A 24,572-nucleotide genomic window follows, 5' to 3' on the forward strand; every position below is an offset into this window, starting at 1 on the left:
GGAAGCTGGGATTCAAGTTCAAGTGATCTCACTCCAGGCCCCATATTCCCAATTACCAAGCTTTTGTGCTCTTCTTTTTATCAACTCCTCTCTCTTCCTTGACCTCTGTACCCAATGATCATATTATTTATGACACCTATCATCTAGTTCTCTTACTGTCTCAAGCCCCATTATTCTCTGCTAGGACTATTGCAGTATCCTCTTAACTGGTTTCACAGCCTTTAGGCTCTGCTTTGTCTTGGGCTTCCCTGGTGGCTCAGAGGTTAAAGCGTCTGCCTCCAGTGCAGGAGACCCAGGTTCAATCCCTGGGTTGGGAAGATCTCCTGGAGAAGGAAATGGTAACCCACTCCAGTATTCTTGCCTGGAGAATCCCAAGGACGGAGAAGCCTAGTAGGCTACAGTCCATGGGGTGGCAAAGAGTTGGACATGACTGAGCGACTTCACCTTCACCTTCACCTTGTCTTGGTCACACTACCATATTTCTCTTTGGAAAGCATGAGTTTGATCATGTTCCTCTTCAGCTCAGAAAACCCTAGCAGTTCTCCCTCTGCCTACTACTACAAACTGTAGCTTGGCATCTAAGCCTTCCATGTCTGACTCCAGCTTAATGGAATCCCAGTTTGTTCTTCCTATGTTCCAACTAGATGGGACTAATTGTACTAAGAACATTCTTTACATTATGTTCATTCTTAGGGGTTCTCACCCCCTTCCCCCCCATTCCCGCTGCAACTCTTCTTTACTGTTACTTGAGTATGAGTCTTAGATTTCCTTCTGGATGATGAGCACTAATGGGGGAGTAATATCACAATGGGGGAGGGCAGTCTATAAAAGTAACCCAATAGTGTTCCTTAAAAACAAGTTGGCAGGAGCAAAGAACAATACTTCTCTTCCAATAAAGCAAAGCCAGTAGTACAAGACAGCAGAAAATAGATTTTAGCACTAACTCACATAGGAAAGAGACTAACTGTCACGTGTTTGTTAAAATTCAGGTGTAATGCATGTAAAGAGCACATATCTTACGTGTCCAGTTCAGTGCATGTTGGCTGAGGCTTATGCCTGCGTAATGACCCACTGATCTCAAGATTCTGAACACGTGCATCATCCCAGAAGGTTCCCTCATGTTACCCATATATACTCACCCCCCCACCTCATCAGAGAGAATCATTATTTTAACCTTGATTCATTTTGCCTGTTCTTACCCTTCGCATAAGTGAATTCATAGAGTAGCTGGCTTCTTTCTTTCAACATAATGTCTGTCTCGCATGGTTTTGATTACTGCATAAAGCATAAAATAATTTGCACATACTTAAAAGAAAGACAGTTATTAAAATTATGTTTTTCCCCAAGAAAGGACACAGAGGACTCAAACCAAGCTAAAGACACTTAATCCTGCCCGCCATGGCGTGATGATGCAGGGGTGGAAGGAACCAGAAATTTGGGCTTAGTTTAACCCCAGGGCAAATAGCACGTTACAGCTTTGCCAGAGAAGGTTAAGGGTGGGAACTGGGTGGAGGAAAGAGAGGGAACAGAGGAAAGAAGATGTATCAATCAGGGTTCTCTAGAGAAACAGAACTGGTCGATATATACAAGGAGATTTATCGTGATGAATCGGTTCACACCATAATGGAGGCTGAGAAGTCCCACAGTCTGCTGTCTGCAAGCTGGAAACCCAGGCATGTCAGGGGTCTAATTCAGTCTGAATCTGAGGGCCTGAGAACTTGGGGAGCCAATGGTTTAAATCCTAGTTGGAAGACAGGGAAAGATGGAAAGAGTTGTCCTAACCTAGCAGTCAGGCATGAAGCAAAAAGGGGAATAAATTCTTCCTTCCTCTACCTTTTGTTCTGTTTAGACCCTCAAAGGGTTGGACGATGCCCACCCACATTTGAGGGGGGCTATCAATTTATTGGGGCTTCCCAGGTGGCTTAGTGGGTAAAGAATCTGCCTGCAGTGTAGGAGACGCAGGCAGACGTGGGTTCAATTACTGGGTTGGGAAGATCCCCTAGAGGAGGGCATGGCAACCCACTCCAGTATTCTTGCCTGGAGAATCCCATGGACAGAGGAGCCCGGTGGGCTACAGCCCGTAGGGTCACAAATAGTTGGACACGACTGAAGCAACTGAGCACACACGTGCCTGCACATCAGTTTACTGAGTCCACTGATTCAGATCCTAATCTCATCCTGAAACACCCTCACAGATGCACTTGGAGATAATGCTTAATCAGACGCATAAAATTAATCATCACAGACGGGTTTGTAGTTTGGTGTGTAAGGTTTAAATGCAAGTGTGGTCCAAAGTCTTAGAAGGAAGCATTTTCTTCATCTGAGCCACCAACTCTTGCAGGTTCAATAAACGAGGAAAACCCTGGCTGTAAACAGAACCCCTAGGATCAAGGATGAACTCCAGGGGAAAAGAGGAACAGGACTTACAAAACGGATGCCCCCGACCCTGCCTTGTCTGAGCCTGCTTAGTTATTGCAAGCCTGGCAAAAGGCCATGTCTCCCATCCTGCTCACTAGCTCTTTCTTTAAGTATAAATGATGGTATTTCAGAGTCAAAATTACCGAGGAGGGACAAAGTGCAAAGCCCGGGTTAGTTTTCCAGCTAATTTCGAGTGATTGTGTCTGGAGGGTAATTATCATTAGCTTTGCAGAAACTCATTGTCTTTCTTTACTGTAAAGCCAGATTTCTGCAGATCTGGAAGCTTCAGTGGGAAACACAACCCAGCATTCAGATGGTCGAATGATGCCATACTCAGGGCCCAGTCTGGTGATGTGCACAGAGTAGGTCCTCACTAAGAGATTCTGGAGTGGGAGAGAGAGAAAGGGACAAAGAGAGACAGAGAAATAGATGGTGGAGGGAAGGACGGTGTTGAGGGGATGGAGAAAGATGGAGGAGAAAATGCAGGGACAGACGTGAGGAAGAAATGAGCTAGAGAAGGCAGAGGGTCATGAGCCCAGAGGCAGAGCCAGGAGCGCCGGGCCAGTGGCTGCTCCCACCTCCACCCCTCAGAAGCGCAGACCTCTCCTGCCTCTTGGCAGGGCTGGCAATGCTCTCACTTTCCCCTGAAGAAGTTCCCAGAATGAAGAAGCTGTCCTGGTCCAAATCACTTTGAGACCTGGAACAGGTCACTCCCTTCTCTGAGCCTTTGTTTTCTCATCTGTAAACTGGACATCAGGGGGCCCAACTCCTCATTCCCCTCAATTTCCTTTTATCCTTGGCCCACCTTTGTTGTTGTTCAGTTGCTCAGTCATGTCTGACTCTTTGTGACCCCATGAATGGCAGCACACCAGGCTTCCCTGTCCTTCACTATCGCCCGGAGTTCGCTCAAGCTCATGTCCATTGAGTCAGTGAAGCCATCCAACCATCTCATCCTCTGTCGCCCCTTCTCCTGCTGCTCTCAGTCTTTCCCAACATCAGTCTTTTCTGGTGAGTTGGCTCTTCGCATCAGGTGGCCAAAGTATTGGCGTTTCAGCTTCAGCATCAGTCCTTCCAATGAACATTCAGGGTTGATTTCCTTTAGGACTTAATGGTTTGATCTTCTTGAAGTCCAAGGGACTCTCAAGAGTCTTCTCCAGCACCACAGTTTGAAAGCATCAATTCTTTGGTGTTCAGCCTTCTTTATGGTCCAACTCTCACATCCATACGTGACCAGTGGAAAAACCATAACTTTGATTATACAGATCTTTGTCGGCGAAACTTGCACAGCTCCTGCTGGCCCCTGAAGGTACTTGGGGCTTGGACCTGTGGTCTGGAGTTTTCATGGTGTTTTTTGTTCTCTACTGAGTGTGGACATGGGTGTCAAGGTGTTCTTTCTGAGCTCCATAGAGATTGTGCATCTGATTCCTGACAATACAAACGGTATCTTGGGACATGTGAAAGTAGTCAAGGCTATGGGTGGTGTGTGAATTGTCCTCGGCACCTTTCATCATCAGCTAAGGCACTTGCCATGGAGAAGACAATGGCACCCCAATCCAGTACTCTTGCCTGGAAAATCCCATGGACGGAGGAGCCTGGTGGGCTATACAGTCCATGGGGTCGCTAACAGTCGGACACGACTGAGCGACTTCACTTTCTCTTTTCACCTTCATGCATTGGAGAAGGAAATGGCAACCCACTCCAGTGTTCTTGCCTGGAGAATCCCAGGGACGGAGGAGCCTGGTGGGCTGCCGTCTATGGGGTCGCACAGAGTCGGACACAACTGAAGGGACTTAGCAGCAGCAGCAGCAGCAAGGCACTGGCCGACCCCCACCGCTTCATCATCAACACCTGGAGAGGAAGACTGGTGCTCTGCATAGCACTGAAGTGAGTGTCAATCAGGTTTTCATTCCCTTGAGAAGGGATCCTCTTCTGTCCCGTGGCATGGTTAGACGTCAGGCACAAAGCACTAAGGAAGGAGGGAATTTCCTGGTAATCCAGTGGTTAGGACTCCATGTTTTCACTGCCAGTCTGTGGCGTCGGTTTCAGTCCCTGGTCTGGGAACTAAGATCCCTCAAGCCTCTTGGTGCAGCCAAACAAAAACAGAACAAATACAAAAAACAAACAAAAAACGAAAGGACCACGTTAAAAAGAAACTACAATCCCCAGCATGCAGTCTGTGTCTGTTCCTCCCTTACCTGTAGTACTCCTGGAAGCTGTTCCTCTCAGGGTACCAAATGCTTTTGACATTCTTCCCTCCCTTCCATCCCCCACCTCCACCCCCACCCCCAACATATTGCCTTCTGGAAACTTCAGTCTCTAAATGGTAGAAGTACAGGCCAGCAGAAAGGAGAGTACTTTGCCTACAGAAGTGCCCCATTCTGTGGAGAAACCCCCCTCCCCTCTCACCACCCCATTTTCTGACTGGCACAGACTGTGGGTCTCAGAGTCCCGGGTTGTAAGTGCGGAGGGGGGGTTGAGTATTTTCCTATCTCCTTTTACCCTGGAGGAGTGCCCTATTTCAGAAGATAAAACTTGAATAGGTTCCCGATTGTTTATCTCAACCCAGCTCCATCTGCCTTGTATTTATGGAAATTCCTCCCAGATTCTGGCAACAGGCGCCTGTCAGTCTTGGGTGTCAGCACTGTGAGCTTTGGATTTTGCTGCCTTCTTAGGTATTTTAGTGGAAAGCTGGGAAAATATGTCTCAGGGGCTGCTGCTCTGGTGCCAGAGTAAATCAACCACACCCAGCCTCTTCCTTTTACACCTTCACCTACTTTTTCACTCATTCACTCATGTAATCAACAAACATTTATGGAGCACCTTAATTGTGCTGGGTACCATGCCAGGCACTGGGAACAAGAGGGTGAATGAAAGCTTCTCCTTGCTCTTGAAAAAGACTACCTTTGGGAGGAAGCAGATTCATAATCATAGCATAAGAGTGGTGGGTGATGCTGAGACCTGTTTAAACAAGAGAGGTTAGGGGACCTACTCAAGGATGCACAGTAAATTGGAGCAAGACCCAGAGGAGAAGCCAGCTCTCCTGGTTCTCGAGTTCCTCCCTGCCTCCTCCTCTCTGTCACCCTGAGTTTCCTTCTCCAGCTACCTCCCCCGCCAGGATAACCCTAGCCGTTTCTCCCTTCCTTATAGATATTTATACCTTATCCCTAGTTTTCACCCCAGCCCTTGACCTTTTCACCCCAGAGCTCCTTCCAGGTTATGAACATGTCTCACAACTAGAGAAGTTGTCCAGAGATTTCTGCTCCCCGCCTCCCCATTAGGTGGCCTCAGGCTTGACCCGTTTGCTTTTCTCCTTTGACCAGGAAGCCCTTAGAGCACACGGTGAAGCCTGTGGCTTCAGTATCCAGAAAATCTGACTCCAACCCCTACTCTGCCACCCTTTGCTGTGTGCCCTTGATCAAGTTGCTTACTGTCTCTGAACTTCTGTCTTCACCTGTAAAATGGGAATAATAACACTGATCTGTCTATCGAGATGTTTAAATAAGCTCTTTTAAATACCCATTAAGCACTGTGCCTGGCTTATAGTAAGTGCCCAATAAATGATACCTGCTATTCTTGTTATGGTTATTATTGATAGTATTCCCCCTGTTAGATTGTATTCTCCTTGAGGGCAGGGACTGTGCCTTTTCCGGTCTGCCTCCCTAGCACCAATAAAGTAAATCATTGATGAATGTTCATTCAGTGATTTGATTGACACATCCAAGTCTAGCTGATGATCGGGTTGCACCATTAATTGTAAGAAAGAAAACTTGAATATGAAGTTGTAATCCAATGATTCCCGAAGTGAGATCCCTAAAGCCCTATTTCTACATATTGATATGGAGAAGAAAGGGTCACATCAGTTTAGGAAACCCTGAATCCTGTATCCCTTTCTGGGAAAGTCAAATGAACCTTAGGGTATTATAGGCTCTGACAATTCCTGCATAAAAGAAACCTTTGATTTTCCTGTTGCCCAAACTTAACTGACCCATGAACTCTTTTTTCGTGATATGTCTATTGTCAACCCACTGACTGTGTACTGGAGGACACTTTCTAAGAGCCCCAGTGCACACCATTCATGAATCTGCCACCCTGCCACCCTGCCACAGCTGCTACCCTGAAGGAATACCTCACTCTGGTTTCCAGAATTTCTGAAGGGGCTAAGTGCTCATTCTGTATACCCTCCATGGGACACTGCTATGAAATGTTCTGCCAGGCTCCCTAAACAACAGGATAGTCATCAATGTGTATGTTTTTAAAACTCTCCATTTATTGTACAAACAACAATGCATAATTGGCTTTCTATGATGACAGAAGGAAGAGAGGTCATATACGCTCGCCAAAGATTGCTTGGAACAATGGGACATTAGCAACTGACCCAAACCTTACAATCATCACAGTCTCCTTAAAAACATGAGACACATTTGAGTTCCTGGAAGAATGGCATTTTCCTTGTCTGGTAAGAAACGCGACATGGAATCTACGTATTTACTCTTCGTGATAAATGTTACGGTCAGATGAGATCTGCGGACACCCAGAATTCCCTTTTAGCATGTAAAATGGAATCTAGAGCAAGGCTCGTCTCACCTTCCTCTCCTTCAGCCTACAGGTGTCTCCAGCCCAACCAAGCACTGTGCTGTCCACAGCCTGTTCCCATCTCCATCTAAATCTCTTCGTTTGCCACCACTGTTCCCCTTGCCTTGAACCCCTTTCCCCTCACCAATAATAATAACAACATCAACCACCATCTGCTGATCACTTACCATGGGCCAGGTTCTGCTAAGAGCTTTATGACTGTTACCTGATTTAATCATTCTGGCAACCCTCTGAGGTGGAAGTTTATTACCTCCAATTGACTGAGGAGGAAACTGAGGTGCCATGAGATTATGTAATCAGCTTCTCTTCACACGGCAAGGCAGGGATGGGCTAGGATTTGATTCCAGGAAGTTGAGGTCCAGATTCCCTGCATTGGCCCTTAAGTGCCCGGAGTTGATCTTTTGCTTTTATTGACATGAAATTCACATAACGCAAGATTACCATTAGAAAGTGTGTGATTCAGGGACTCCCGTGGTGGTCCAGTGGCTAAGACTTCAAGCTCCCAATGCAGGGGGCCTGGGTTCGATCCCTGGTTGGGGAACTGGATCCCACACGCTGCAGTGAAGAGTTCATATGTCGCAACGAAGAACAAACGCAGCCAAATAAACAAGCTTAAAAAGACAACAAACAAGCAAAGTGTATGACCCTGTGGCATGAACACGCTCATGATGTTATGCAACTGTGGTCTCTAATTCTGAAATATTTTCATCACCCCAAAAGGAACACCTGTATGCATTAAGCACTCATTCCCCATGCTCCCCCCTCCCCTAGCTCCTGGCAACCTCCAGCCTTCATTCTCCTCGCTATTTTGCCTGCCTTTTCCAGCACCCAGGTATGTTTCTGGAACAACACACTGCTCTTTCCTCACACACGAAACAGCCTGGAATCGAGCTCCTGGAGGGGAGCGACTGGGTCTTCCTCACTAATCCACTTCCAGCCATCAGCTCTGAGTCTGGTACATATTTGTGGAAGCTCCGCCTCATTTTCTATTGTTTGTTGTTTTTTACCATCTATTGGATTTCTTGAGGCCCTATTATGTACCACTATGCAAATCCTCAGAATAATTCTGTGAGGGGGTGGGAAATATGCCGATCATAGGGAACAGAGGCTGAGAAAGTTTAAACCATCTTCTCTCCTTCCTCTGTGCCTTTGTAATTGCTCTTCCCCTGTCTTGAAAACCCTTCCACCAGAGTTTTCCATTCTCAATGTCCTCGCCATCCCTCTCCTGACTGTTTGGCTTTGCTCCTGTGTTAGAAAAGTGAAAATCCAACACACAAAGGAATTCACGCATTTGTCTTCCATAAGGCCACCTGGGCTCGCTCAGACACCCACATTTCTCTGGGCTTGGCTGGGATTCTTTCAGCTCCAGGAGCCTCCTGCCAATCGAAAGCCCTGGTCTACAGTTTGTGCATCTTTGATGAATAAAAAATGGGGAAATGAATTAATTATTACTTAATAAATTCAGTTTGGTTGACAAAAATCTTTCAAAACATAAGGTCCCCACGTTGGAACCTGCCCAGATGTCCATCAATGGGTAGCTGGTGAAATCGTTGATGCCTTCTCACAGGGGCATGCCAGGTGGGGAGACCCACAGGCACTAACATGGAAGAATGGACAAGATGTCGTATTAGAAGGGAAAAGAAAATAGCAGAAGAATTTTGGATGGCACAAACTCATTCTTGAGTATAGAGAAGAAGTGCACAGGTGAGTGAATATAAATATAGATGTATTCATTGAGAAAATTCTGAAAGAAAACCAGGATTTTTTTTTTGTTATGATAAAATATACATAAGATAAAATTTACTGTCTCAGCCATTTTGAAGTGTACAGTTCTTTAAAAAATTTATTTATTTATTTTATTTATTTTTGGTTGTGCTGGGTCTTTGTTGCTGTGCAGGCTTTCTCTAGTTGCAGAGAGTAGGGGCTACTCCCTTGTTGCAGAGCATGGGCTCTAGGGCACGCGGCCTTCAGTAGTTGTGGCACATGGGCTTAGTTGTTTCACGGCATGTAGAATCTTCCCAGATCAGGGACTGAACCCATGTCTCCTGCATTGGCAGGCAGATTCTTTATCCCTGAGCCACCAGGGAACCCCAAGTGTACAGTTCTGGTATCAAATACATTCCCAGTGTTGCTACTATAACCACTATCCATCTCTGGTACTCTTTTCATCTGTAAATTGAAACTCTGGACCCATTAAACATTAACTTCCTACTGCCTGCTTCCTCCCAGCCCCTGGCAACCCACCGATTTAGTTTGTGTCTCTATGAGCTTGACTATTTGAAGTACCTCTTATAAGTGAAATTATACAGTATTTGTCTTTTTGTAACTGGCTCATTTCATTCAGTATTTTGTCCTCAAAGTTCATTCATGTCTGTGTCAGGATTTCCTCCTCTTTAAGGCAATAATATTCTATTGTGTGGATAGACCACATATTGCTTGTCCATTCATCCATTAGTGGACACCTGGATTGCTTTCAGCTACTGTGAATGATGCTGCAAGGGACAGAATTAAAAAAAAAAAAACCCAGCATATTTTTAGCAAAACTAATCTCTGGGCAAGAGGGTGGAATTATGAGGAACTTTTACTTCCTTTCCCTCACTACACACAATTTAATTTTAAAATGTATTAAAATGTATAAAATCTAGAGAAAGCCCTGATCACCATATACATCTTAGAGAAGTGTAACCACAGTTTGGGGTATGTTCTCCCCCAGGTTTTTCTTTGCACAGGTGAACATATAATATGCACATAAATACTCCTAGAAAGTGAAAACTGAATTGTAGAATTACATAGTTTGCTCTGTCTGTGGAGTGCTATATCATGGGCATCCTTTCAAGTCAGTTCGCATGGGTCTATTTCATTCTTTTTAACTGCTTCCTACTCTTCTGTTGCCTATATGCTCCAAGTGTATTTAACCAATCCTCTATTGTGAACACTGAACACTAAATTTAGGTTGCTTTTAGCTTTTTCCTGTTGTATCTATGGTGGTAAATATCCTTGAATGAATAACTTTGCACAGGTGAGCATAACTGCTTGCAAGATAAATTCCCAAAAGCAGAATTGCTTCTCCAAAGAGTATATACTTTAAAAAAATTTTTTGCCATACTGCACATGGCATGTGGGTTCTTACTTCCCCAACCAGGGATTGAATTGGTGCCCCCTGCAGTGGAAGTATGGAGTCTTAACACTGGAACTTCAGGGAAGTCCCTTCAAAGGGTGTACACTTTTGAAATGCGGGTGGGTATTGCCAAGCTGTCTTCCAAAATAGTTGAAAGAATCACCCCATCATCAGTGGAGACAGGAATATTTTCCACACATCCTCAACCAAAACCAGATAACCACCCTTGTTTTAATTTTTTTAAGATGAAGCTTATTACAGCCACCTCAGTTACGAGGGCAGTTGGATTATTTCCAAGTTTACTGGTCAGTTGTTTTTCTTCTGTATTTATATGTTTTGCCCACTTCTTAAGTGGGAGCCTTTTCTGTTTCCTTAAGGCTTTCGCTTTCACTACACTGTGTCATCTGTTTATTTTTTTTCATTACAACCAGCAAGTTCAAGTGTACAATCCTTTATCTGAGACCCTTGGGGAAGATGTGTTTCTGAATTCAGAATCCGTTTGGCTCTGGGAAAGGAATCAGGGTCCATGAGCCTTATCTAACACTGTCAGCAAGGTCTGGGTCAGCCTCCCCATAATCAAACACATTAATAATTCTGTTGTGAAAGTATAAATGTTCCCACAAAGTAGGATGAATAAGGAGTATAAATAGATTTGAAATCTCTGGTCAAATCTGGTTTTGCTACTAAATGTGTTAGCAATAAAAACTCAGTTTTCATAGCTTTTTGGACTTTAAAATTTTGTTTAACAGATTGTGGACCCGTATCACTTTTGTGTACAGGGAGAAAAAAAAATAAAGATAACTTTAAAAGTAAATAAATAAGGCTCACACAGGGAAGTTAACGTCAAGTGACAAGGTCTGAATTCTTTTTTCCATCTCTAGGCTTTGAGAGGATTTGGGCAGGTGGGACAAGATAGGGATGTTCACACTTAGCCCGAGCTCTTAGAGACAGGGTTACATCCACCTCTGTTGCTGTAAACTTTAGCTAGCTAGCTTCAGCCCTCTCCCTTGCACACACTTATTCCTTTTCTAACAGGAAAGGGCCCTAACCCTTCCATGCATCCCCGATCGCTGATATGGACCCAGCCAAGACCGCCTTCCCAGCAGCCGCTTCTCGTCTGACTGCTTCACACAGCTTCCTTTGCTCCACGCCCGAATGCAGGTGAAATTAACTCAGTCCCACGGAGCATCCCAGCATAGAGTCTTCTCATCTTCCCACCCCTAAGTCAGTGATTTCCACGAGGAGGCCCTGATGCTAATTCTTCTCCCAATATATAAAAACCAGGTGCTTCCAGGAACTGTAAATATGAATCTACTTTAGGCTTTTAGAGCTACTGTGGAATTGAATAATCATAAAGGATACTTCTTCCGTGGAAATTTATGCCCTCCATGTACCCCCACTCCTGGTGCCCAACCGATAAAAAAACCATATTTTACCAAAATATATCTCCCATCAGCAGTCCTGGAACACCTCACTAACCGACTATATTTATTGGGAAATGATTCACATTAATTTCAGGCGTCATCCTAATATTATATTTATGACAGACTGTGTGAGCGCCAGCAAGGGCCCTCGCCTCGTTCCTGGCATACATTCTGTTTCTGCAAATACATATTGTAAACACTGCCTGGAGAGATAGAATCATAAAACCAAAATAGGTTATCTTTGGAAAATCTGTTAATCCTAATCAAATAAGACAACCGCTTGCCTGATTTGAGAGGCTGAGAGGCTTCATCCAAGGTTCCTGAGGTTTTTTTTTCTCTTAGAACTTTCTTATTCCAATTCTCCCCCCGCCTCTAAGATGCGATGCAACTTTTTAATCCTGGAGGCGTGGGGGGGGGGGGGGGGGCGGGGGATCCTCATAGTGATGAAGGAGGCTGGACTTAGAAATCCTGCCAAGTGAATAGTTGCTTGTTGTGCAAAAGGAGAAACTAAAGGCAGAGAGGAGACTAGGGGCAGGAGAAGGTGGAAGAAAGTTTGTTCAGAATCTATTTTATGTGACCTGACACAGCAAGACATGAGTATGGACCCAGAGAGAGAAAATGCAACGTGCCTGCCTGTAGAGATACTCTTACTTTGGACAAGCCAGAAGAAGAGGAGCAAGGCCATTCTCCGAGGCCCCTGGGAGGGAAAAGAATTGAGAGATTTAATATTTAACCTTCAGTTGTGTACACAGTGTGATGTGGCCACACATACACCATTGAAGCTGTCATACCCAGTAAAAGCCACCATACAGGACAATCTTGAGTGGGAGGTGTTCTAGGGGAAAGGAACAAAGGGCTTTGTTCCACTTTGGGACTGCTGTTGGTTGAAGTAGCTGTTTGCACCTGCCCTCATCCATTCCTACATCTGGGAACAGAAACCCCTCCCCTCCTTCACCAAAGCCTAAGCACGTGGGTGAAGTCTACTTCCACCTTTGGCTCTAGGGATGGGCACATGACTTAGCGCTAACCAATCAGAGCATTTTTATCTCCCTAGATCAGAGGATTCGTTCCTGATAACCATGTGACTCACGCCCACCAATCAGAGCATTTTATTCTCTTGAACACAATGATTGGTGTCAGATCTGACCAATCAGAGCATGCTATCCTTCTGACTACAGTGATTGATTCCCAGATTGACACGTGACCTACCATTAGCTAATATGAACAGCCCATCTCCCTGGTTTCAGATAGTTACAGTAAAGGACAAAGCTCAGAGCTAGGTTGAAGAAAGCGACTCCAGTATTTCTGCTGGAATTCTGGGGAAGGAAAACACCAGTGCTGTTTAGACCAGGGTTTTTGAGGGATGGGATGTAACCTTGAGTGCCTGGCAGCCATTTTGTCACTGTGAGGGAGAACCTGTCTGAGAATAAAGACCATAGAGGAAAGCAGAGTGGAGTGATAAGGAAAGCTAGATTCCTGATGATAAAGATGATGAATAATTTTAATGCTAATGATGAACAACTCATGCTGTGCTTACCATGTCAAGCTCTAGAAACTATACCAAGAGTGGTCATTTATTCCTCTGAACAAGTCTATGTTCTGGATGCTTTTAGTACTTGCATTTAACAGATGAGAAAATGAAGGCAGAGTGGCCACCCAGTCAGAAGTAGAGCCAGAATTTGAACCCAAGTAATTTGACTCCAGAGACATCATTTTACTGACCAAGTTTCGTGTCGTCAAAGCTATGGTTTTTCCAGTAGTCATATACAGATGAGAGGGTTGGCCCGTCAAGAAGACTGTGCTGCAGGATTGGTGCTTTCAAATTGTGGTGCTGTAGAAGATTCTTGAGAGTTCCTTGGACTGCGAGGAGATCAAACCCGTCAATCCTAAAGGAAATCATCCCTGAATATTCACTGAAAGGACTGATGCTAAAGCTGAAGCTCCAATACTTTGGCCCCATGATGATAAGAGCTGACTCATTGGAAAAGACCCTGATGCTGGAAAAGATTAAAGGCAAAAAGAGAAGAGGACTGCAGAGGTTAAGATGGTTGGATAACATCACTGACTCAATGAACACAAATCTGAGCAAACTCCAGGAGATAGTGGAGGACAGAGGAGACTGGCGTGCTGTAGTCCATGGGGTCGCAAAAACACAGTTTAGCGACTGAACAACAGCAATTTGGCTCCAGAGTCCCTGTTCATAACTACTGTGTATCACTCAGCAAACATTTATTGAGTCCCTACTGTATGCCAGGCTGTGTGAGGACGTGGTGATGCATGAGCCCTGATTCCTAATCTCCAGGAGCTCAGAGTCAGGGAGGGATGTCAGGAAAGCAGGCAAGCCCATCCACTGGGTGTAACCAAGCTGTGACTGAGGTACTAGCTGCCCTCAGCCTGTGACTGCTACACCACCTGCGTCGATTTGCAAGAAACTCACAACCTTAAGGCGAGCGGCTCCAGCCCTAACAGGCCTTCAAAAATGTCAAGGGTATTTTTAGCCTGGAGAGTTGGTGCATCCGATGACAGATTGGAGAAACGAGCCTGTACTCTGGGGAGATGTAATGTGAAGCCACAAGAAACTCCATTTCAGGAGAGGAGTTGGGCTCAGGGAGGCCTGGGGGCTTCAGGGAGACACGGAGAGGAGAGCCAGGTTGCTGGATATCTGGAACTGGGGTGGAGGAGTCATACTTGGAGAGCTTGGGCCTGGAACCTTCCCTAGTCCACTCCCGGGAAGGTAGGAAGATCTTTCAGAAAGTGCTAGCTTAGCAGGTATACATGGGGGAGTAGCACTCACAGTGAGATGGCGAGGTGGGCACAGAACTTGGGGAGGGCCCTTTAATCATTCAACAAAGCCACAAGCTAATTTCCCAGAGCCTGACATGCTGTCAGTGCTCAAAACATTTTGTTGAACAAATAAGCACCCAGTCTATGAGCAAACATCCACGCTGGTTCAGGGCTGTACCAGGAGCCAGAGATACAAAGGAGAAGGCACAACCTCTGCCCTGTGTTAGATGGGAGGAGAAAGTTGTAGAAATGTGTGGTCAGATCTATAGCAGTTTGGTAACCCCATGAACTGTGGAAACTCCACAGAAGGCACTTAGCAAGGTCATGGAAGCCTTCCTAGAGGAGGTCACCCTTGAATTGGAGGCTTGAAACACTAATCTGAAGTGAGCCAGGTAGAGAAAGCAGTGAAGTACAAAGGCATAGAGATGTATCAAGCCAAAAAATAAAATAATAAAAGAACAGCTCCCTTTTACTGACCCCTCCATGAGGGCTTGTAAAGGTTGGGTTTTATTTAATCTTCCCAACAACCATAGGAAGAAAGGAAATCTTTCAGTTTGCAGAGAGGAAACTTGGTCCCCAAATGTTGACAGCATGGACTCTGGGGCCATGAAAAAGTGAATCCTCACTTTTTCACTAACCAGCTGTGTCACTGAGGCAGTGACTTTCTCTTGCTGGTCCTCAACTCCCCCGTGTAAAATGGAGATAATAACAACACCTACCTTGTTTAAGGTTGTTGTAGGAATCCCGTGAATTGCTACAAGCCAAGTATTTGAAAGATTGCTTGGCATAAGCTCATTGTTCAGTAAGTGTTGCATGAATAAATGGGGAAATGAATGAGTGGAAATTAGGGCTAGAGGAAGTATAATAACCTTCTATGGCCCCATAGAAAGTAACATCAGAATTTGGACCCAGGTCTGACTCTAGATTCTAAGCCTCTGTTCTTTGTTGCCTACTTGGGGCTTAGTAAAATCAGGGAGGAAAGTCATAATCCCTGAAACTCTCATGGATGAACGGAGTGAATATCATGTGCCAAGAACTGGCCTGAGCATTTTACATGCAGCAGCCCCTCACTTAGCCCTCATGACAACCCCACTGGGTACATCCTAATACTTTTCTCATTTTACAGATGAAGATATTGAGGGTTGGAGTGGCTATGAGACTTGCCTGAGCTGCACATCTAGCAAGTGGCCACCCTGGGATTTGAACCCAGCTTTTTATGCCAATTCGTGATCCATTTACACACAAGCTGTAAAGAAATTGATAAATGATTGTACTCGAGGTGACTCACTTGCATTTCTAGTTTCGTTCTCACTCCAGCCTTATGAAGAAAGTGGTGGATTGTCAGTCTCGTGTTAAAGAGGAGGAAGCTAAGGATCAGAGAGGCTGATTAACTTGCTTAAGTCCACACAGCTGGTTGGCAACCATGCCCTCACTGAGGAGCAGAAGGGTTGTTGCAGTTTATCAGACCAGCAGCCTCCCTACCTGAACAATCCACAGGCCCCAGACCTCCATTTCTATTAATACAAACCGCTTCACTGGATCCAGCTACACCCAGAGGCTCCCTACCCCATTCCTCCTCTCACCGCTGCGGCTGACCCCACCAGCCATCCATGCTTTGCATTCTCAGTCCTCAAATGCAGGTGCTTGCAGCCACCACAAGTCGTCTATTTGCTGGTGCTCACCTCCTTGGTCTTTTGCAAAACCAGTATCAGTTAATTTGAGGCTGATTCCCAGGTACATGGCCCCCACTGAATACAGTTCCATGCCAGCCAGAGAGCCGCTGTGGCTGTCGACAGAGCTCTGGGGCTTATGTCACTTTGAGGGTCCCACATCTGGTGGCCACAGCTGGCAGGCCCGAGGGAAGAAATCCCCTTTGCCTTGCCTTTCTCCTCTTCCAAAACATTCCCCTGCTATCCATCTTGCTGACACTGTCACAATCCAGGCCAGCGTGGTCCTTTACCTGGATGGCTGCTGCAGCCACCTCCCTGGGCTCCTGCTGGGACGCCCCCTACACACACACACACACACACACACACACACACTCTCAAAGACAACTCACCACCCACACATGAGCCCTGCTTACAACCCACCAGTGCCATAGAGACCCAGAGAGTTGAAAAACAGATACTCAAACAAATACATGAGTACACACGTTCATAGGAGCACTATGCGCAATAGCCAAAGGTGGGAGCAATCCACAGGTCCATCAATAGATGAATGGATAAACCAGTTATAGCCTATCCGTACAGTGAAATATTATTCAGCTGTAAGAAAGAGTTACAGATGCGGCACCGTAGATAAACCTCGCAAACATTATGTGGAGTGATTGATAGAAACCAGATACAACAGGCCACATGTCTGATTCTGTGTATGTGAACTGTCCAGAATAGGTAAATTCATAGAGACAGAGAGCTGACTGGTGGTTGCCAGGGGCTGGTGGGGAGAAGGGAATGGGGAGTGATTGTTAATGGGTGTGGAGTTTCCACTTGAAGTAATGAAAATGTTCTGGAACTAGATAGAGGTGGTTGTATAACATTGTGAATGTATTAAATAACACGAACATTCACTTTTACGTGGCCAAGTGTGTGTGTTTATGTAAAACTCTTACCTTTAAAAAAGTTTTTGACTATTGATTAAAAAATTTACTGTTTTAAACCATTTTCGTACTCAAATATGCTGAGTCCTGTCCGACTCTTTGTGACCCCACCAGGCTCCTCTGTTCATGGGTTTTTTTTCAGGCAAGACTACTAGAGTGGGTTGCCATTTCCTCCTCTAGGGGATCTTCCTAACCAAGGGATTGATCCTGCGTCTCCTGCACTGGCAGGTGGATTTTAACCACTGAGCCAGCTGGGAAGCCCTGAACCATTTTCCTCACCCACAAAAGAAACATATTTATTTGAATATCTGTTTTCCAGTTCTTTAGGATGGGTACTTAGGTGTGGAGTTGCCAGGTTGTATGGTAACTTTATGTTTAAAGTTTTGAGAAACTGCCAGACCATTTTCCACAGTGGCTGCACAATTTTGCATTCCCACCAGCAGTGTATAAGGGCAGAGAGAGGTTTTGAGGCTTGAATGCAATAATATATGTATAGGGTTTCACTCGGGCTTGAAACAATAAATGCTCCAAAAATATGAGCAATTATGATTATTCTTATTAACCGTCATTACTATGTACCTCCCCTAGGCCAGGCCCTGGTGTAGGTACTGGTGGTACAAAGATGAATGCAAAATGATTCCTACTTTCAAGGAGCCCCTGTTCACCTGAATGACTTTTCATCAGGCTGTTCCGAGTAACTAGTTTGATTAACAACAATAATAATAGCTACAAATGCAATGACTGCTTATAACATGCCTGGCATTATGCCAAGTTCTTTATTCACTTCCTTCCTGTGGTCCTCACAACAACAGGGGAGTAAGCAATATTAAGACAATATTACTATCCCCTTCTACAGATGAGAAGACTCAGAGTCGGGTGGGTGTTCCCAAGCACCGTGACCGGCATCCAGAAGTGACTAAATGCGAAGCCTGTGTCCTTACCCACTGCCCTTCCTGGACTCAAATGTGAATCTATTTCCTCTTCATTCTGCCAAAATCCTGAAATTAACCCAGGTTTTCCTTGCACTGACCCACCTGGATTCTAGCTGTGGATGCCCGTGTGGCAGGGGCATCTGGTGGGCAACTTCTGGGCACAAGTTTCAAGCGTTGGTCAGGGCCTGAAAGGACAATCTTTCTTGCTGTTCAAGGGGCCACTTTTGAGGGCTAAGCCAGGCAGCGTCTGGGCCTCTGGTACCCCAAGAACAAGTACCAAGTTGCATTTGCTTTTTCCTCCCAGGCTGCAGGTCTTTCCTTCAAAATCTGGCCGCTGCTTGGTGGCCCTGCTGCCTCAAGTATTCATGGTCCCTTGTGAGACCGCACCAGCGGTTTGTGTCCAGAAGAGCAACACCTGGTCTGGCTTCCATCTTTTCCCAGCTCTGATTCTGCAAGGGACTGGGAGGGCCTCTTTCTGCAGGATGCTAGTCTGTATGGATTGTTGAGTGGGTTTCCATGAACCAATGGGTTTTCTGTGAGTCCCCAGGGTCTCCCAGAGCAGCTGGTGGCTCCCCTGGCAGTGCCAGGTACGGGGGACTGACGTGCTCGTCCTCAAGTCCACCTGCCCAGGCCTTCAAGGCCAGACAGAAACTGGAGGCAGGGACTGCAGGCCCCGGGGGAGGAGGACACACTGGACAGCAGAGAAGTCACTCTGGGTCTCTGAAGACCCCAGAAATTCCCTCTCCTCTCCTGTATTTCCTTAAAATGACTGTCCCCATACTTGGCAGGTTAAACATTTACTATCCTGTGTCCCTAAAATGGGCTTCCCTGGTGGTTCAGAGGGTAAAGAATCAGCCTGCAATGCAGGAGACCTGTGTTCAATCCCTGGGTCAGGAGGATCCCCTGGAGAAGAGAATGGCTACCCACTCCAGTGTTCTTGCCTGGCGTGTTCCAGGGACTGAAGAGACTGGTGGCTATAGTCCATCGGGTCGCAAAGAGCTGGACATGACTGATTCACGAAAACAGCCATCTGAGTACCCCATGTCACAGTATTTTGCCATATCCACAAACCACCATTACTTAGAATGTCATTCTCCGAGTCCAAAAGTCCGTTATAGCTATTATAAAACAGTGCTGCGATGAACATTGAAGTGGGATTGCTGGGTCATAAGGTAGTTCTATTTGCAATTTTTAAGGAATCTCCACACTGTTCTCCATTCTGACTGGTGTGAAGTGGTACCTCATTGTGGTTTTGATTTTCAGAGTGATGTTGAGCATCTTTTCATGTGTTTGTTAGCCATCCGTATGTCTTCTTTGGAGAAATGTCTATTTAGTTCTTGCACTTCATTTTGCTATTATTTTTCTCCCATTCAGAAGGCTGTCTTTTCACCTTGCTTATATTTTCCTTTGTTGCAGAAATTTTGCTTTTATTTCCAGCATTCTGGGAGCTAGAAAGTGATCTAGTTTCATTCTTTTACAAGTGGTTGACCATTGTCAAAGATAAGGTGTCCATATGTGTGGATTTATCTCTGGGCTTTCTATTTTGTTCCATTGATCTATATGTCTGTCTCAAGATTGCTTTGGCTATTCGAGGTTTTTGTATTTCCATACAAATCTTGAAATTATTGAATTTGTAAATTGCCATTTTCACTATATTGTTCTTCCAAATGAACATGGTTTTTCACTTTAAATACACTTTTGCCAACTAAAATTTTCCTTTGCAGAAACAGAATGGAACATAAAAGTAAATATGTACCTCTTACATAGACTTCTTACTAATTACAAAGGGAAAAAATTAGAGTGGAGAAACCTGACAGATACCACCCCATCCAAGAAGTCAGAGTTTACACCACCAGAAATGGGACAAACAGCTGTCAGGGGCCTCCTGATACGATGCGCTGAGAAGGAAGCAGCATTACTTCAGTGGTGTTCTTGCCAAAGGTATGTAACTTGAATCTTTGTTATCTATTTGTTTTTGGCTGCGCTGGGTCTTCACTGCTGTGTGTGCACTCTTAGTTGCGGCGAGGGGGGGCTACTCTCTAGCTGCACACACTTCTCATTGCAGTGGCTTCTCTTGTTGGGGGGGCATGGGCTCCGGAGGCACGGGCTCAGTTGTTGTGGTGCACGGACTTAGTTGCCCTGTGCTATCTTCCCAGACCAGGGATCAAACCCACGTCTCCTGTATTGACAGGCAGATTCTTAACCATTGGAACACCAGGGAAGTCCCCATAACCTGAATCTAACCAAGGAAACACCAGACAAACCCAAACTGAGAGATGGTCTCAAAAATGGACTCTTCAAAAATATTAGCCTTGAGAAAGACAAAAGAAGGCTGAAGCCCAGGTCCAGGTTAAAGGAGGCTAAAAGAAGGCACAGTTAATTTCAATGTGTGATCCTGGATAAGATCCCGAATGGAAAAATCATGATTATAAAATACGGTTCAATTTTATGTCACTATTTCACTTGGTGAAATTTCAACACGGAATCTTAAAACTCGGATTCTAGAACTGTTTCACTGCTAAGTTTTCTGCATGTGACAGTTGTACGATAGTCACGAATGAGAATGACCTTGTTCTTAGGAGACAAACACTGATCTCTTGTGTGTAAAGGACTGTGCTGGTGATTGCATTAACTCTCAAATGGTTCAGGGGGAAACATATATATAGAAAGATATATATACACATACAGACGGAGAGAAAAATAAAGCAAATGTGGCAAAATGTCAACATTTGGCAAATCTGGAGAAGTTCAGAGAGTTCACGGTACTCTTCTTATAACTCTTCTGTTGTAATTTTTTTCCAAATAAAAAGTTTTGAAAAATGTCCATCTGCAGAGAGCAAAGGCAACTCACATATCACTGAGGGAGGGGTCCCACACTTTGGGAAATGGAACTCAGGGCAGTTTCTCCTTCTCTAAGTCTCTCCGTATTATAGTTCTTTCCTTCTTCAGCCTCCTCCTGGGTAGGTTCAGTTCAGTTCAGTCGCTCAGTTGTGTCCAGCTTTTCGCGACTGACTTGGTGGGTAGGTTTATCTGCCTACTTATTCCCCTCTTTAGGGATTTAGGACTCACATTAGCGTGTTAAAGGCTCTAGAAAGTGGTGAGTGCTTGTTGTTGGTGAGGGTCTGCTGTCTGTTGTGCTCCTGCCACTTACGTCTGCGGGCTGTAGGAGATAGATGCTGTCATTATACCTATTTAACAGATGAAGGAACTGAGGCCTAAAGAGACAAAGTCACTTATCCAAAGTTTCCTCAGCAGCCAGAGAACAGGGATTAGATACCTCCCTGAATTACCCCAGTGTACCCCAAGCCATCCCTGGTGGCTCAGAGGGTAATGAATCTGCCTTCAACACAGAAGACCTGGGTTCGACCCCTGGGTCAAGAAGATCCCCTGGAGAAGGAAATGGCAACCTGCTCCAGTATTCTTGCCTGGAGAATCCCATGGACAGAAAAGCCTGGCAGGCTGCAGTCCATGGGGTTACAGAGAGTCGGACGCGACTGAGCGACCACGCACTGCACACTTTACATAGAATTACTGGAGGCAGTCTGGTGGCTGAGATCTAAAGGGATTTGGGGTTCAGATCCCAGCTCTACCACTCTGCTAGCTGTGTGTTCTGGAACAAGACACTTGTAAGCTGTGGTGATGATTAAGTAAATCAGTATGTGGAAAGCACTTAGTGTTTGACATAATACCCGGGAGTAACAGAGACTCAGAGAGGCTAAGTGGCTCGACGAAGGACACACAGAAAGTGGCAGGTTCAAGGTGTGAACTATGCGAGACCCCAGAGCCCAGCTGTGATCCTGTGTCCTGCTGATCCTGAGCTCTGGGCTTAGCTCACCTGCTTCCGGCCCCTACTTGCCCCCCATAACGTAGCTCCCTTCCAGCTTCTCCTGCCGCAAAGTCTACGTTTTTGGTCTGGGTGCGGCTCCAGTCAGTCCTCATGAGGCCTTCTGGACCCTTTGCTTGGATCTCCAGCTCATATGCCACACCCAGCCTTGGTAGGGAAGGTGAACACACCTTACCTGCCACCAAGGGAGTCTTAACTGCTGCAGAAGTCAACAATCCACAAACCAGTGGGTTACCAGAATGTTCCTCAGGCTCACCCACCTGCCTTCCTTCACAGGAAACAGGCTACACTAAAGCGAGCACGGGAAATATTTATTCAGCCAAAGAGAATAAAACAACAACAACAACAACAACAAACAGGGTTGGGATCCATTTCAGCCTAACCGATATTTTACACAATTGGATACGTTTGACTAAACTAATACATATGTATGGAGACTGGTGCATTTCCATTCAAAGCAATGTAAATTACCTTTGACCAATATATTTTCCTGGAAATCAATGCATTTTAACACGAGATAATATTTATGAAATTGAATTTTTTATTGAAGCTAATGCAATTCTATTCTATTTTATGCATTTTTATTAAACTAATGCATTTTAAATTAATCCATTGTATATTAAGTACAACAGACATTGGTACTTACAGTAAAATAATATATGCCCAGTGAAATCAATACAGTTTCAAAACCTGGTGTTTTCCATTTAACTGAAGGATGTCAAGAATGCGCAGCAACGAGTTCAGGGCATATGAATGTAAAAATTGTCTTTTCTTTTTTTACCCCAAAACCATTATCATGTAAAAAATATTGTGCCTCAGGATATGGCCAGAAGCCCAAGGATTTAGATTTAATTCATGATTATAACAGCCAACTCAATCAAACATCCCACTTGACTGACTTTTTGACCAAGAGGACTGGTGATTCTTAATCATGAAGTGTGACACAAATCACTTGTCACTGCTAATAAAATACTGAAGTTTGCAAATAATTTACTTTAAAAAAAAAAAAAAAGCTCGTGTTTTGAATCAGTCCAGCTCCTGGCAGGAAAAGATAATGCACTCAAATTGGTATTTCAAGTAGTGTTGAATAAAGAGACTATTTACTAAGGTGAGGGCAGGTTTAGCAAAACAATGGAGCCACGCCCTGGGGCTAGTAACCTTAGGGAGCTATTACCCAGTGGGCATTACCAGGCAGCTGGCAGAGAGAGAGAAGCTGCGGCCACCACTAGAGAAACAGCCTCCCTCAGCAATACCACAGAGAAGGAGTGAGGGGGGTAAATACTCAACTTCTCTATCTTCCCTCTTGATACTACACTTCCCATTGGCCAACCAAAAGCCAGAGGAGAAGAAAGACGGTTGTTGCAGTTCTGAGGCATCACAGAATAAGCTGGAGACAGGTTAAGAAGGGCGAATATGGTAGGGAAATGGAAGATACTAGCACAGCTCCTGAGTGCTTACTGGACACGAAGTATTTTCTCATTTAATTCTCGCAACACCCTCTGAGGAAGGCACTACTATTATCCCCATTTCCAGGAGGGGAAAATTGAGGCTCAGAGAGATAAAGCAGGGGAGCTAAGGTTTGGAGAGAGGTCCATCTAACTTTGTGGAGGAAGAGGGCCATTTCTGGAAAAGATCGTTCTCTTTAATTAAAGAATACAAGATTCTTTTTAGCATAGTCTTATCCCTTTCCTTACTGCTTGAGACTGTGACATGAGGACCTGCTATCTGGAGCTGTGGCAGCCATCTTGTGGGCATAACGGGAGACATTACTACACACTGAGTAGAGCAAGGCAGAAAGAGCAGAGGAGTCTGAGTTCTTATTGATATCAAGTCCTTAAACCAAGTCCTGGGGCTTCCCAGGTGGCGCTAGTGGTAAAGAACCTGCCAGCCAATGAAGCAGACGTACGAGACGCGGCTTCAGTCGCTGAGTCAGGAAGATCCCCTGGAGGAGGGCATGGTAACCCATTCCACTATTCTTGCCTGGAGAACCCCCATGGACAGAGGACCCTGGCAGGCTACAGTCCATGGAGTCCCAAAGAGTCGGACATGACTGAGCGACAGAGAACACACAAACCAAGTCCAGAACCTCCTACCTTGGGCTTCCTGATAATTAACAGTAAATACTCATCTTTTAGGGTTCATATGCGGCTCAGTGGGAAAGAATCTGCCTGGCAGTGCAGGAGATGCAGGAGACACAGGTTTGACCCCTGGATTAGGAAGATACCCTGGAGTAGGAAATGGCAACCCATTCCAATATTCTTGTCTGGAAAATTCCATGGACAGACTAGCCTGGTGGGTTACAGTCCATAGGGTTACAAAGAGTCAGATATAACTGAGCATGCATGCCTGTTTACTCAGCTTTTAGACCATTGTATTTTAAGTTTACTGTTACTTGTAGCTAGAATCATTCCTTATATGCCATTACACGTACATTGCTTGAAGTTTTAACAATGACTATTATCTTTCTGAAAAACACAAAATCAAATAATAAATAACCTTTTAACCACTCCCGTCATCCAACTCCACCAAACTGGTCATGGGATTTTCTTTTTTCCTTCAGGACAAGACCCAGATGCACATGATTTTTTAAGGCTGAATTCACAGACCTATTTTATTACATTTTTATACATTTTTTTTTTCATTATGCACATTTAGGTGGCAGAACAGCTCAAGCGTATTCATACCCATATTCCCTGTTGCTGAGGATGCTGTTTGCAGCTCTCACGGGGCACAACACTGCTATTGTTGCATTTCCTGTGAGAGTCCCTTATAAGCCTGCTCTCTCCCCACTTCATCAGCTCTAAGTCTATTCAAGGAGACTTTCAGAGTTCCCAGATCCAACAGGGACCTGGGGGTGGGGGTG

General features: G+C 45.1%; 1 non-coding gene across 1 annotated transcript; it reads left to right on the plus strand.

Annotated features, from left to right (window-relative positions):
• The first annotated feature begins 245 nt into the window (after positions 1-245).
• On the plus strand, positions 246-317 carry TRNAW-CCA (transfer RNA tryptophan (anticodon CCA)). Its single transcript has one exon. It is a non-coding gene; the product is annotated as a tRNA-Trp (tRNA).
• The last annotated feature ends 24,255 nt before the right edge of the window (positions 318-24,572 follow it).

Source organism: Ovis aries, chromosome 17, assembly GCF_016772045.2.
Source record: "Ovis aries strain OAR_USU_Benz2616 breed Rambouillet chromosome 17, ARS-UI_Ramb_v3.0, whole genome shotgun sequence".
In the NCBI taxonomy this organism is placed as follows: domain Eukaryota; kingdom Metazoa; phylum Chordata; class Mammalia; order Artiodactyla; family Bovidae; genus Ovis; species Ovis aries.